Source organism: Salmo salar, chromosome 01, assembly GCF_965601325.2.
Source record: "Salmo salar chromosome 01, fSalSal1, whole genome shotgun sequence".
NCBI classification, from domain to species: Eukaryota; Metazoa; Chordata; class Actinopteri; order Salmoniformes; family Salmonidae; genus Salmo; species Salmo salar.
The window spans coordinates 134,054,061-134,068,318 of NC_138291.1; positions in this window are offsets into that span (position 1 = coordinate 134,054,061).

The following is a 14,258-nucleotide window of genomic DNA, read 5'->3' on the forward strand; positions in this document are numbered from 1 at the left end:
GGAAACATCATTCTTTGGGGATGCTTTTCTGCAAAGGGGACAGGACAACTGCACCATATTGAGGGGAGGATGGATGGGGCCATGTATCGCAAGATCTTGGCCAACAACCCCTTCCCTCAGTAAGAGCATTGAAGATGGGTCGTGGCTGGGTCTTTCAGCATGACAACGACCAGAAAAACACAGCCAGGGCAACTAAGGAGTGGCTCCGTAAGAAGCATCTCAAGGTCCTGGAGTGGCCTAGCCAGTCTCCAGACCTGAACCCAATAGAAAATCTTTGGAGGGAGCTGAAAGTCCGTATAGCCCAGCGACAGCCCCGGAACCTGAAGGATCGGAGAAGGTCTGTATGGAGGAGTGGGCCAAAATCCCTGCTGCAGTGTGTGCAAACCTGGTCAAGAACTACAGGAAACGTATGATCTCTGTAATTGCAAACAAAGGTTTCTGTACCAAATATTAAGTTCTGCTTTTCTGATGTATCAAATACTTATGTCATGCAATAAAATGCAAATTATTTACTTAAAAATCATACAATGTGATTTTCTGGATTTTTGTTTTAGAATCCGTCTCTCACAGTTGAAGTGTACCTATGATAAAAATGACAGACCTCTACATGCTTTGTAAGTAGGAAAACCTGCAAAATCGGCAGTGTATCAAATACTTGTTCTCCCCACTGTATATATATATATATATATATATATATATATATATATATATATATATATATATTTGTATACATGGGTTAATGCATTAGCCATTTAGCCCCAATATGAAACTCAACTAGTCTCTCACTGTGTAACCAGAATAACATGAGTTGTGCCTTTCAAACTGTTAGACTGTTAGTCCATAATCATATTCAGCTACTTACAGTGGAAAGAAAAAGTATGTGAACCCTTTGGAAATACCTGGATTATTGTATAAATTGGTCATAAAATTTGATCTGATCTTCATCTAGGTCACAACAATAGACATACACAGTCTGCTTAAACTAATAACACACAAACAATTATACGTTTTCATGTCTTTATTGAACGTACCGTGTAAACATTCACAGTGCAGGGTGGAAAAAATATGTGAACCCTTGGATTTAATAACTGGTTGACTCTCCTTTGGCAGCAATAACCTCAACCAAACGTTTTCTGTAGTTGCAGATCAGACTGCACAATGGTCAGGAGTAATTTTGGACATTCCTCTTTACAAAACTGCTTCAGTTGAGCAATATTCTTGGGATGTCTTGTGTGAACTGCTCTCGAGGTCATGCCACAGCATCTCAATCAGGTCAGGACTCTGACTGGGCCACTCCAGAAGGCGTATTTTATTCTGTTTAAGCTATTCTGTTGTTAATTTACTTCTGTGTTATGTGTCGTTGTCCTGTTGCATCACCCAACTTGAGCTTCAACTGGCGGACAGATGGCCTAACATTCTCCTGCAAAATGTCTTGATAAACTTGGGAATACATTTTTCTGTTGATGATAGCAAGCTGTCCAGGCTCTGAGGCAGCAAAGCAGCCCCAAACCATGATGCTCCCTCCACCATACTTTACAGTTGGGAAGTGGTTTTGATGTTGGTGTGCTGTGCCTTAGTTCATAACCCGTCATTTATACCTGTTAAGTCATAACCCATCATTTATACCTGTTAATGCATAACCCATCATTTATACCTGTTAATGCATAACCCATCATTTATACCTGTTAGTTCATAACCCATCATTTATACCTGTTAGTTCGTAACCCATCATTTACATTTACATTTTAGTCATTTAGCAGACACACTTATCCAGAGCAACTTACAGTAGTGAATGCATACATTTCATACATTTTAATTTTTTGTACTGGTCCCCTGTGAGAATCGAATCCACAACCCTGGCGTTGCAAACACCATGCTCTACCAACTGAGCCACACGGTAACCCATCATTTATACCTGTTAATTTATAACCCATCATTTATACCTGTTAATTCATAACCCATCATTTATACCTGTTAATTCATAACCCATCATTTATACCTGTTAGTTCGTAACCCATCATTTATATCATTTGCTCGAAAGGGGCGGTTCCAGCAGGCTGGCACGCTCCCTGATTACTCACTGTGTAAAATTATGGAAAACAATTATCTCTTATAGCCTCTCAAATCACATCCCTCTCTTAAGATACCGTGGTACTAAGACAAATGGAAAACTCACTAAACCCAAAGGAAATAGAACACACAAATCACATCCCTCTCTATAGATACCGTGGCACTAAGACAAAGGAAACAGAACACACAAATCACATCCCTCTCTATAGATACCGTGGCACTAAGACAAAGGAAACAGAACACACAAATCACATCCCTCTCTATAGATACCGTGGCACTAAGACAAAGGAAACAGAACACACAAATCACATCCCTCTCTATAGATACCGTGGCACTAAGACAAAGGAAACAGAACACACAAATCACATCCCTCTCTATAGATACCGTGGCACTAAGACAAAGGAAACAGAACACACAAATCAAACATAGTATTTAAAACACAAACAAATAGTCATAACAAGTGTGTTGTGGTTATTTGCAAACCTAAAGGTAAAAACAAACCAAAATGTCCAGGCCTTATTTAATTTGGTAGATTACGGCCTTAATCACACTCACTGCTCTTCCCAAAACCATTGCCCCGGGAAACAATTCAAAGAGAGACAATGAAACCCCATTTTCCCCCCCAAAAAACACAAAACATGTTGTTAGCATTCACTATACTACACCGATTCAGCAACCCAAAAGTTAACTACAAACAAAACCTGATAATAATGATAAGTCCACTGTACTCCCTCAAATCATGAATAATTTGTTTTAATCTACCTCAATGTTTATACGTGCTTAATTTAACATGTGCTAGCCCTTAGTCACAGCAACATGTATCTCTCCACCGAGTCTAACGATTAACTCTCATATTATATGACTGGTCTCTCTTTTCCATATAAAATGATCTTGGCATCGTTACTAGACCAATGTCCAACAAATATGTGATAGCTGTTTCGCCTTAGATTATTCCTGTTACCCCTCTAAATGTAATACTTTTTTCTGTCGTAAATGTAGTACGTTTCTCAGTGTAAGGAATCAGTGATATTTGATCCCAGGCATTTAATAAAAAGTTGTTTGAGACGTGATCTCCTACGTCTCCCTTAACATACATACCGTTGGGGACTTCCATCAGTCCCGGAAGGAAGAATTCTACTCAAAACACATCAGATAATACAGTGTTTCATTAAGTGAAATTGACACCTAAAATAAACAATAAACCCATAACCCCTTTCCAGTAATCTAATCATTTCAACCTGTTACATCAATTTAGTAAAAATATAAACTTGTTTTTTAACAAATCTAGAACCTTTAAAAAGTTGGTGGTGTCTCATCAACGTAATAGTCCAAACTAACTGTCGCCCACTCTTAGCTATGATGTGGGCGTGCCCCAAGGGTCAATACTGTTCAGCCTGTACATTAATGATCTGCCTTCTGTCATGCAATATATTTCAATTACTTTACTACATCACATTAATCCCGCAATGATAATTAGTTTGATGGATACTCTAGGCTTTGTAAGACGTTATAAATTACATCGAGATTCCATCTTAATTCGTTCTAACTTTATAGACAAAAGGTATATTCAATAGATCTAGCAACTGCTCTCATCTCTCATACTGGGAAGAACCCCCCCCCCCCCCCCCCCCCCAGGCCTTAAGGGCAGTTTTATTTCAAATGTAGTAACCGGACGGAGAAAATCCAGTAAGCGTTTTATAGTTACATCGTTAGGGTAACTTAACCTAAAGTGGACGCACACTCCAATCAGTTTCAAGAGCACAATTGGCCAGATTTTGTAGACTGTTTAATAATGCTTAAACCTCATCTTTATCAAATTATCCATTAAAGATACCAACTCAAAACCTATGTTCGTCTACATATGGGTTGTTTAAATTGTATCTAATTATATTCCCAGTATTACTTTATCAAATCTCTAGTAATCGATTATACACACATACAATTCATCATATATTCACAGAATTCATATAAAACGTCAGAAATTCTTAGGTACTCACGACAACCATTCCATTCGCTTTTTAACCTCTATGGGCTAGGTGGGACGCTGATGATCTTCATCAGATGACAACCCTAGGACATTATGTTATACAATACATGCATGTTTTGTTCAATCAAGTTCATATTTATATCAAAAACCAGCTTTTTACATTAGCATGTGACGTTCAGAACTAGCATACCCCCCGCAAACTTCCGGGGAATTCGCTAACATTTTACTAAATTACTCACGATAAACGTTCACAAAAAGCATAACAATTATTTTAAGAATTATAGATACAGACCTCCTCTATGCACTCGATATGTCCAATTTTAAAATAGCTTTTTGGTGAAAGCACATTTTGCAATATTCTAAATACATAGCCCAGGCATCACGGGCTCGCTATTTAGACACCCGGCAAGTTTAGCACTCACCATAATCATATTTACTATTATAAAAGTTTGATTACCTTTTGTTGTCTTCGTCAGAATGCACTCCCAGGACGTCTACTTCAATAACAAATGTTGGTTTGGTCCAAAATAATCCATCGTTATATCCGAATAGCGGCGTTTTGTTCGTGCGTTCCAGACACTATCCGAAATGGTAAAGAAGTGTCGCGCGCATGGCGCAATTCGTGACAATAAAATTCTAAATATTCCATTACCGTACTTCGAAGCATGTCAACTGCTGTTTAAAATCTATTTTTACGCCATTTTTCTCGTAGAAAAGCGATAATATTCCGACAGGGAATCTCCTTTTCGGCAAACAGAGGAAAAAATCACAAAGGCGGGGGCGGTCGGGTCACGCGCATAAGCCCAGAGTCCCTTGATCGGCCACTTGAGAAAGGCGATAATGTGTTTCAGCCTGGGGCTGGAATGACGACATTCTGTTTTTTCCCGGGCTCTGAGAGCCTATGGAAGACGTGGGAAGTGTCACGTTAGAGCAGAGATCCTTAGTAAAAGATAGAGATGGAAAAGAAGTTCAAGAAATGGTCAGACAGGCCACTTCCTGTAAACAAATCTCTCAGGTTTTGACCTGCCATTTGAGTTCTGTTATACTCACAGACACCATTCAAACTGTTTTAGAAACTTTAGGGTGTTTTCTATCCATATGTAATAAGTATATGCATATTCTAGTTACTGGGTAGGAGTGGTAACCAGATTAAATCGGGTATGTTTTTTATCCAGCCGTGTCAATACTGCCCCCTAGCCCTAATTAAAGGACTCTCCATAGCTACGAAGCAGCTCTCCAAACAAACTCCCAGCGGAACCAAAACAAAAATATACGTTTGTTTCATCTGATTAAGCATATTTCTATACGTTACTATCCAAACTTCAGATTAAGACTGATGTTTACCACCAACAGAAAACAACTTCCACTTCACATTATAATCAACTACAATGCTTCACCTTCTACAATATAAACATGGTGTCTACTGGCTGTATACAATTAAAAACAAGAAGAAAATGAAACTCTTATTTTCTCCCCACTAGCTTCTAGAACTCTCGTCTTCCTAAAACTCACTAGCTTCTAGAACTCTCGTCTTCCTAAAACTCACTTGCTTCTAGAACTCTCGTCTTCCTAAAACTCACTAGCTTCTAGAACTCTCGTCCCCTTGTAATGAGCCCAAACAAAACTCATCTCCAATACGGGAAAACGTGCAGTCAAAATAAATGGATCCATGGCAACTCACTGGCTAAACGCAAAACACAAATCTTTTTGACTGCCCACCCTTGAGACAATCAAGTTGTCCTAACCATGGACATGTCTGATTTCAAGAGGAAACTCCTGCAATATCCGTAGTAACTTTCCACCTCACTGCAGAGCTTCTCTCTCTTTTCAGGGTTCACTAGATATGCATGTTGTTGGATCGGGCCCAGTCCCCAATGTCATGCTCTAGTACATTTGGGTTGGCACGTGTGAGAATTAACCCTGATATTCTAAAAGCAGGGCAACAATGTCAATATAATTGTACCAAAAAATGGTCAGTTGGTTGCATGAATAATTATCATTACTAAATGTTACATGAAATGTAAATATGAAATAGCCCCAATGTCAAAACACAGTTTTAAAGTGTCCAAATCAATAACCATTATGCAGAAACAGTTTGGGATAAATTGAAAACCTAAACATAAAATGTGCTATATACACAAACATCTGCCACAATAATCATATTACTTGTATTTTTTAAACAAACACTGAATAAATTGCACAAGCACCAAAAACGTTGTTGTTTTGACAAGTAGCAATAAATCACTGATATCGAGTTTCAAAACTAAAAAACACATGGAAATGTGAGATATCTTTTACCTCACTAGTTAGAGGACAACCTGCAGAAGACAGTCAGCTACATTTTGGAGTAGACAACTCTTTTTTGTTAGTCACTTTTTGTTAAATCTCATAAATAGTAACTCTTTCAATTCAGAGTCTGGATTTTCCCCCTGGGGCTATTATAGAGCTCTGTTCAGCCTATAAACATGATATATTATAGAGCTCTGTTCAGCCTATAAACATTATATATTATAGAGCTCTGTTCAGCCTATAAACATGATATATTATAGAGCTCTGTTCAGCCTATAAACATTATGTATTATTGAGCTCTGTTCTACTTCCACTGGTCCTGGGACACTTAAGGCCTCAGCCTATAAACATTATATATTATAGAGATCTGATCAGCCTATAATCGTGACATTATCTATTATTATAAAGCTCTGTTCAGCCTATAAACATGACATGATGTAACGCCCTGGCCATAGAGAGGGTTTTTTTGTTCTTTATTTTGGTTAGGCCAGGGTGTTACATTGGGTGGGCGTTCTATGTTCCTTTTTCTATGTTTTTGTATTTCTTTGTTTTGGGCCGAGTAGGGTTCCTAATCAGAGGCAGCTGTCTATCGTTGTCTCTGATTAGGAATCATACTTAGGCAGCCTGTTTTCCTTTGGGGTTTTGTGGGTAGTTGTTTTCTGTCTTGTGTGTGTTCACCTGGCAGAACTGTTGGCTTTCGTTTTCCCTGTTTGTTTTTGAAGTGTCTCATTAAAAATCATTATGACCACTTACCACGCTGCATCTTGGTCCCCTCTTCCAGACGATCGTTACACATGATCTATTATTATAGAGCTCTGTTCAGCCTATAAACATGACATTATCTATTATTATAGAGCTCTGATCAGCCTATAAACATGACATTATCTATTATTATAGAGCTCTGTTCAGCCTATAAACATGACATTATCTATTATTATAGAGCTCTGTTCAGCCTATAAACATGACATTATCTATTATTATATAGCTCTGCTCAGTCTATAAACATGACATTATCTATTATTATAGAGCTCTGATCAGCCTAAAATATGACATTATGTAGCCTGGCAGGTAGGAGTGTTGGGCCAGTAACCGAACGGTTGCTGGATTAAATCCCCAAGCTGACAAGTTAAAACGCTGTGATTCTTTGAGATATCAGCTGATGTAAGAAGGGCTATATAAATACATTTGATTTGATTCTATCCTTGATCAAGTCAGTTAACCCACTGTTCCCTGGCTGCCGATGACGTGGATGTCTATTAAGGCAGCCCCCCGCACCTCTCTGATTCAGAGGGGTTGGGTTAAATGCGGGACACACATTTCAGTTGAATCCATTCAGTTCCCTAGGTATCTCCCTTTCCCTATTATAGAGCTCTGCTCAGCCTATAAACATGAGAGCAAGATTAGATTTTATGTTCTACATTATTATTATTATTAGGGCGGCCACCAAGTTTTTATTAAATGATGGAATGTTCTGAAAACTGACTTCAGGTTTTTGAGGAATCTAGCCTCACAGGAAGACAGTTTTATTTCATAGAGGTTTAATTCAGTTCTCTGTTTAGTATTTAATTAAATACTCTGTTTGTCTTTGGTAGGAGAGAGACCAGAATCTCACTCTGACAGCGGGGAGACTCCTTCAGGGGAACCAGACGCAGAGACGCCAAAACCAGCGAGACAACACCACTGTTCCCAGTGTGGAAAGAGTTTTAAGTGGTTAAGGAACCTGAAAGTACATGAGAGAACGCATACAGGAGAAAACCCTTACGATTGCTCCCACTGTGGAAAGAGTTTTACCAAGTTAGGGAACCTAAAAGAGCATGAGAGGACACACACCCAAGAGAAAAGCATTTCCAATGTTCACAGTGTGGAAAGAGGTTTACCCAGTTACGGTACCTGAAACAACATGAAGAAATACACACAGAAGATAGGAAGACCTACCACTGCTCTCAGTGTGGAAAGATATTTACTGGGTTAGGGAACCTGTAAATACATACGAGAATACACTCTGGAGAGATGCCGTATCACTGTTCTCACTGTGTAAAGAGTTTTACTCAGTTAGGGAGCCTGAAAACACATGAGAAGGGACACACTGGAGAGAAGCCTTATCACTGTTCCAACTGTGGAAGGGATTTGAGGTGGTATGCGAGCCTGAAGGAGCATGAGAGAATACACACAGGAGAAAAGCCTTACCACTGTTCCAATTGTGAAAAGAGTTTTACCCATCGAGGGAGCCTGAATGCGCATGAGAGAATACACTCAGGAGAAAAGCCTTACCAATGTTCCCGATGTGAAAAGAGTTTTACCCAGTTAGGGAGCTTGAAAAAGCATGAGAGAACAGACACAGGAGAAAAGACTTTCCAACATACTAATACACAGGAGGAGAAGACTGTTCTCATTGTGAAAAGGCTTTTTCCCAGTCAGAGGACCTGAAATCACACGAGAGAATTGAGAGGCTGTGTTCTGACTTATGTTTTTGATTGTCATTGTAAATGCGAATTGGTTCTCAATTGACATATCTGATTAAATAAAGGTGAAATAAAGTAAATGCCATATTATTTTTGGGGAAGTCTATTTGATTCTAAGTTCGGACATATAAAGCCATCCCTTTAAATACGGTGTACCTTTTTAATTAGAATGTTGTGCCTTTTACTGAGGAGTGGCTTCCATCTGGCCACTGGACCATCAAGGCCTGATTGGTGGAGTGCTGCAGAGATGGTGTCCTGGAAGGCTCTCCCATCTCCACAGAGGAACTCTGGAGTGCTTTCATAGTGACCATCGACCATCTCGGGTGGTTGTTGTCCTTGATGATCTTTTTGGCCTTCCTGTGAAATCGGGTGCTGTAGATGTCCTGGAGAGCAGGTAGTTTGCCCCCAGTGATGCGTTGGGCAGACCCCATCACCGGGGGGGTGCAGTTGAAGGCATTATCAGTTGCCGTACCAGGCGGTGATACAGCCTGACAGGATGCTCTCAATTGTGCATCTGTAAAAGTTTGTGAGGGTTTTAGGTGCCAAGCCAAATTTATTCAGCCTCCTGAGGTTGAAGAGTCGCTGTTGCGCCTTCTTCACCACATTTCTGTGTGGGTGGACCATTTCAGTTTGTCATTGATGTGTACAACAATGAACTTCAATCTTTCCACCTTCTCCACTGCGTCCCATCGATGTGGATAGGGGGGTGCTCCCTCTGCTGTTACATGAAGTCCACGATCATCTCCTTTGTTTTGTTGACGTTGGGCGAGAGGTTATTTTCCTGGCACCACACTCCCAGGGCCCTCACCTCCGCCCTGTGGGTTGTCTCGTCATTGCTGGTAATCAGGCCTACTACTGTTGTGTCATCTGCAAACTTGATGATTGAGGCGTGCGTGGCCATGCAGTCATGGTGAATAGGAAGTACAGGAGGGGGCTGAGCACCCATCCTTGTGGGTATCAGTGTAGTGGAGGTGTTTTTTCCTACCTTCACCACCTGGGGGTGGCCCGTCAGGAAGTCCAGGACCCAGTTACACAGGGCGGGGTTCAGACCCAGGGCCTCAAGCTTAATGAAGAGCTTGGAGGGAACTATGGTGTTGAATGCTAAGCTAAAGTCAATGAACAGCATTCTTACATAGGTATTCCTCTTGTCCAGATGGGATAGGACAGTGCGATGGTGATTGTATCGTCTGTGGATCTATTGAGGCGGTAAGCAAATTGAAGTGGGTCTAAGGTATCAGGTAAGGTAGAGGTGATATGATCCTTGACTAGTCTCTCAAAGCACTTCATGATGATGGAAGTGGGTGCTACGGGGCGATAGTCATTTAGTTCAGTTACCTTTGCTTTCCGGGCTCCCGAGTGGCGCAACGGTTTACAGCACTGCATCTCAGTGCAAGATTTGTCACTACAGTCCCGGGTTCAAATCCAGGCTGAATCACATCTGGCTGTGATTGGGAGTCACTGTGTTGTCTGGGTTTGGCCAGGGTAGGCCATCATTGTAAATAAAGAATGTGTTCTTAACTGACTTGCCTAGTTAAATAAAAAAAGATATACACTGCTCCAAAAAATAAAGGGAACACTTAAACAACACAATGTAACTCCAAGTCAATCACACTTCTGTGAAATCAAACTGTCCACTTAGGAAGCAAAAATGATTGACAATAAATGTCACATGCTGTTGTGCAAATGGAATAGACAACAGGTGGAAATTATAGGCAATTAGCAAGACACCCCCAATAAAGGAGTGGTTCGGCAGGTGGTGACCACTTCTCAGTTCTTATGCTTTCTGGCTGATGTTTTGGTCACTTTTGAATGCTGGCGGTGCTTTCACTCTAGTGGTAGCATGAGACGGAGTCTACAACCCACACAAGTGGCTCAGGTAGTGCAGCTCATCCAGGATGGCACATCAATGCGAGCTGTGGCAAGAAGGTTTGCTGTGTCTGTCAGCGTAGTGTCCAGAGCATGGAGGCGCTACCAGGAGACAGGCCAGTACATCAGGAGATGTGGAGGAGGCCGTAGGAGGGCAACAACCCAGCAGCAGGACCGCTACCTCTGCCTTTGTGCAAGGAGGAGCAGGAGGAGCACTGCCAGAGCCCTGCAAAATGACCTCCAGCAGGCCACAAATGTGCATGTGTCTGCTCAAACGGTCAGAAACAGACTCCATGAGGGTGGTATGAGGGCCCGACGTCCACAGGTGGGGGTTGTGCTTACAGCCCAACACCGTGCAGGACGTTTGGCATTTGCCAGAGAACACCAAGATTGGCAAATTCGCCACTGGTGCCCTGTGCTCTTCACAGATGAAGCAGGTTCACACTGAGCACATGTGACAGACGTGACAGAGTCTGGAGACGCCGTGGAGAACGTTCTGCTGCCTGCAACATCCTCCAGCATGACCGGTTTGGCGGTGGGTCAGTCATGGTGTGGGGTGGCATTTCTTTGGGGGGCCGCACAGCCCTCCATGTGCTCGCCAGAGGTAGCCTGACTGCCATTAGGTACCGAGATGAGATCCTCAGACCCCTTGTGAGACCATATGCTGGTGCAGTTGGCCCTGGGTTCTTCCTAATGCAAACAATGCTAGACCTCATGTGGCTGGAGTGTGTCAGCAGTTCCTGCAAGAGGAAGGCATTGATGCTATAGACTGGCCCGCCCGTTCCCCAGACCTGAATCCAATTGAGCACATCTGGGACATCATGTCTCGCTCCATCCACCAACGCCACGTTGCACCACAGACTGTCCAGGAATTGGCCGATGCTTTAGTCCAGGTCTGGGAGGAGATCCCTCAGGAGACCATCCGCCACCTCATCAGGAGCATGACGAGGCGTTGTAGGGAGGTCATACAGGCACGTGGAGGCCACACACACTACTGAGCCTCATTTTGACTAGTTTTAAGGACATTACATCGAAGTTGGATCAGCCTGTAGTGTGGTTTTCCACTTTAATTTTGAGTGTGACTCCAAATCCAGACCTCCATGGGTTGATAAATTGGATTTCCATTGATTATTTTTGTGTGATTTTCTTGTCAGCACATTCAACTATGTAAAGAAAAAAGTATTTAATAAGATTATTTCATTCATTCAGATCTAGGATGTGTTATTTTAGTGCAGTATATATATTTATATATATATATATATATATATATATATATATATATATATATATATATATATATATATAGGAACAATGGTGGACACCTTGAAGCATGTGGAGACAGTGGATAGGGAGAGATTGAATATGTTCGTAATATGTGTCATAGCAAAGGGTCTGAATACTTATGTAAATAAGGTAATTCTGTTTTGTATTTGTAATACATTTCTGATCATTTCTAAAAACCTGCTTTTGCTTTGTCATTATGGGGTATTGTGTGTAGATTGATGAGGAACATTTTCTATTAAATCCATTTTAGAATAAAGCGTAACAAAATTTGGAAAAAGTAAAGGGTCTGAATACTTTCTGAATACGCTATGAACCAAAGTTTTAAAAAGTTAATTAAAATACACTTAAAATTAACTTTGTCTGAAAATAAAATATTTCTCTCAACTGCGTTTCCCTCCAGTCAGCAGACGGCGATGTGCATCTTTCAGGCGATGCTGCAGCGTGACGTATAATCTAGTGGACTGTTCTTCATAAACAGCTTGTCAACCACCTCGGTAGCTTGCTAGCCAACATAGCCGAAAGAGTCAAGCTATTTATACGCTTTCGGTGTATATTAGCTACTGTGTTTTAGACACACTTCTGTCGTATCTTCTAGTTAACCTATTTAATTTAATATTACGTTATTTATTATTAGTCAGCTATAGTAGCTGGCTGGTTAAGTTAGCACTAGCCGAGTCTCTAATGATAGCTAGCTAGCTAACATCCCCGACCATTAGCTCCCTAAACTACTCCCCTCCTGTTAAAGAAGAGGAGGTCTGCTGGACGGAGAAAGAAGCTCTGGGGCTGAACATTGTCGTGAAAGAGGAGAAGGAAGAGGAGGATGTCACAGTAAAACAAGAAGTAGAAGTTGAGGCTGTTACAGTGAAAGAAGAGGAAGACGCGTTCAGAGTGAAAGAGGAGGATAATGTTACTGTGAAAGAAGAGGATGTCATTTTTGGAGTGAAGAAGGAAGGAGAGATTACTGTCACATTGGAAGATGAAGAGGTGGAGATAGATCTGATTAACACCAGTAAGTACCGCCTTCAATTTGTTTTTAACTTTGGATATTCGGAGTTGGCTCTTCAATACCTCTTCAACGGAGGGCCCTAGGATGATGACTGATATGTCTAGAATCAGACGACGTAGAGAGCAAGCTTCCCCTTGTTTTCTCTGTTCCGTTTCCAAAAAGTGACTTAACATATATTTGAGAAGGGTCTATCTGTTGACCGCAGACTGGGGGGCACGGCATGTAGTGATTTTCATGTAGTGATGTTTTACTACACACCGTGCCCCCCAATAGTGCCATGTGAGAGTTGGGTTGGCTACACCAAAGATTATGAATATACTGACAAGATGTCTCTCTGCCCTGAAAAGGGGAGTCGTTGTCCACAAAGCGGTACTGTGGGTTCTCTAGCTCCGGCTATCCTTTCTTTGGATTGGTGGATACATCTTATTATTGTAATCTATTGTTTATATTCTATGAGGGTTGTTGACGTCAACCGCCTGTATTCAATAGAGAGAGATGCTAAGCTACGAGCATGAATATGCATAACCATCTGTAGACAACTCCTATAGTGTTTTATTAGAACACACCTGTTATGTATGGTACGACGTGCTGTACGTCATACTGTACGTTGTTATGGTTTACGACAGTGTGCTGCTTTACGGACGAATGGGTTGTCAGAATGAGTGGCACATGTCATTAAACGACAGAGTAATGTACAATGTGAAACTGTGCAGATGTGCGTTCTTCTACAGCTAGGCTAGATATAACATTGGCGACGAAGATGGCTGAATTCAGTTTACCACCGCCAGCACCATTCCTCGCCGTGCCTGGCGAACCTCCAGTCCCATGGAATAACTGGCTCGAAAGCTTTAACACTTATATCGAAGCTATGGACTTTTCTACAATCTCCGACAAGCGGAGGACAGCACTGCTCCGTCACTGCCTCGGTACAGAGGGACAGAGGATTTTCAGAGCGCTTGGATCGGCTCCTACATTCACTGCTGCAGTCAGCCTCCTACGGAACCACTTCGCCGGGAAAGAGCGAGTGCTCCTCCGACGCTACCGGCTACGGAAGAGACACCAACGGCCGGGTGAGTCCATTCAAAGCAACGTGGCTAATCTGAGGGATTTGGCTAGCTTTTGTAACTATGGGACACTTCAGGACGAGATCATCAGGGATCAGTTGATAGAGGGGACGTTATGTGAAAAGACAAGGGAGAAATTGCTTTTGGAATCGGATAATTTACAACTAGATGGAGCTATTAAAATAGCACTCCAGGTTGAAGCGGCGTTGGAATGCTCTACTATGCTAACA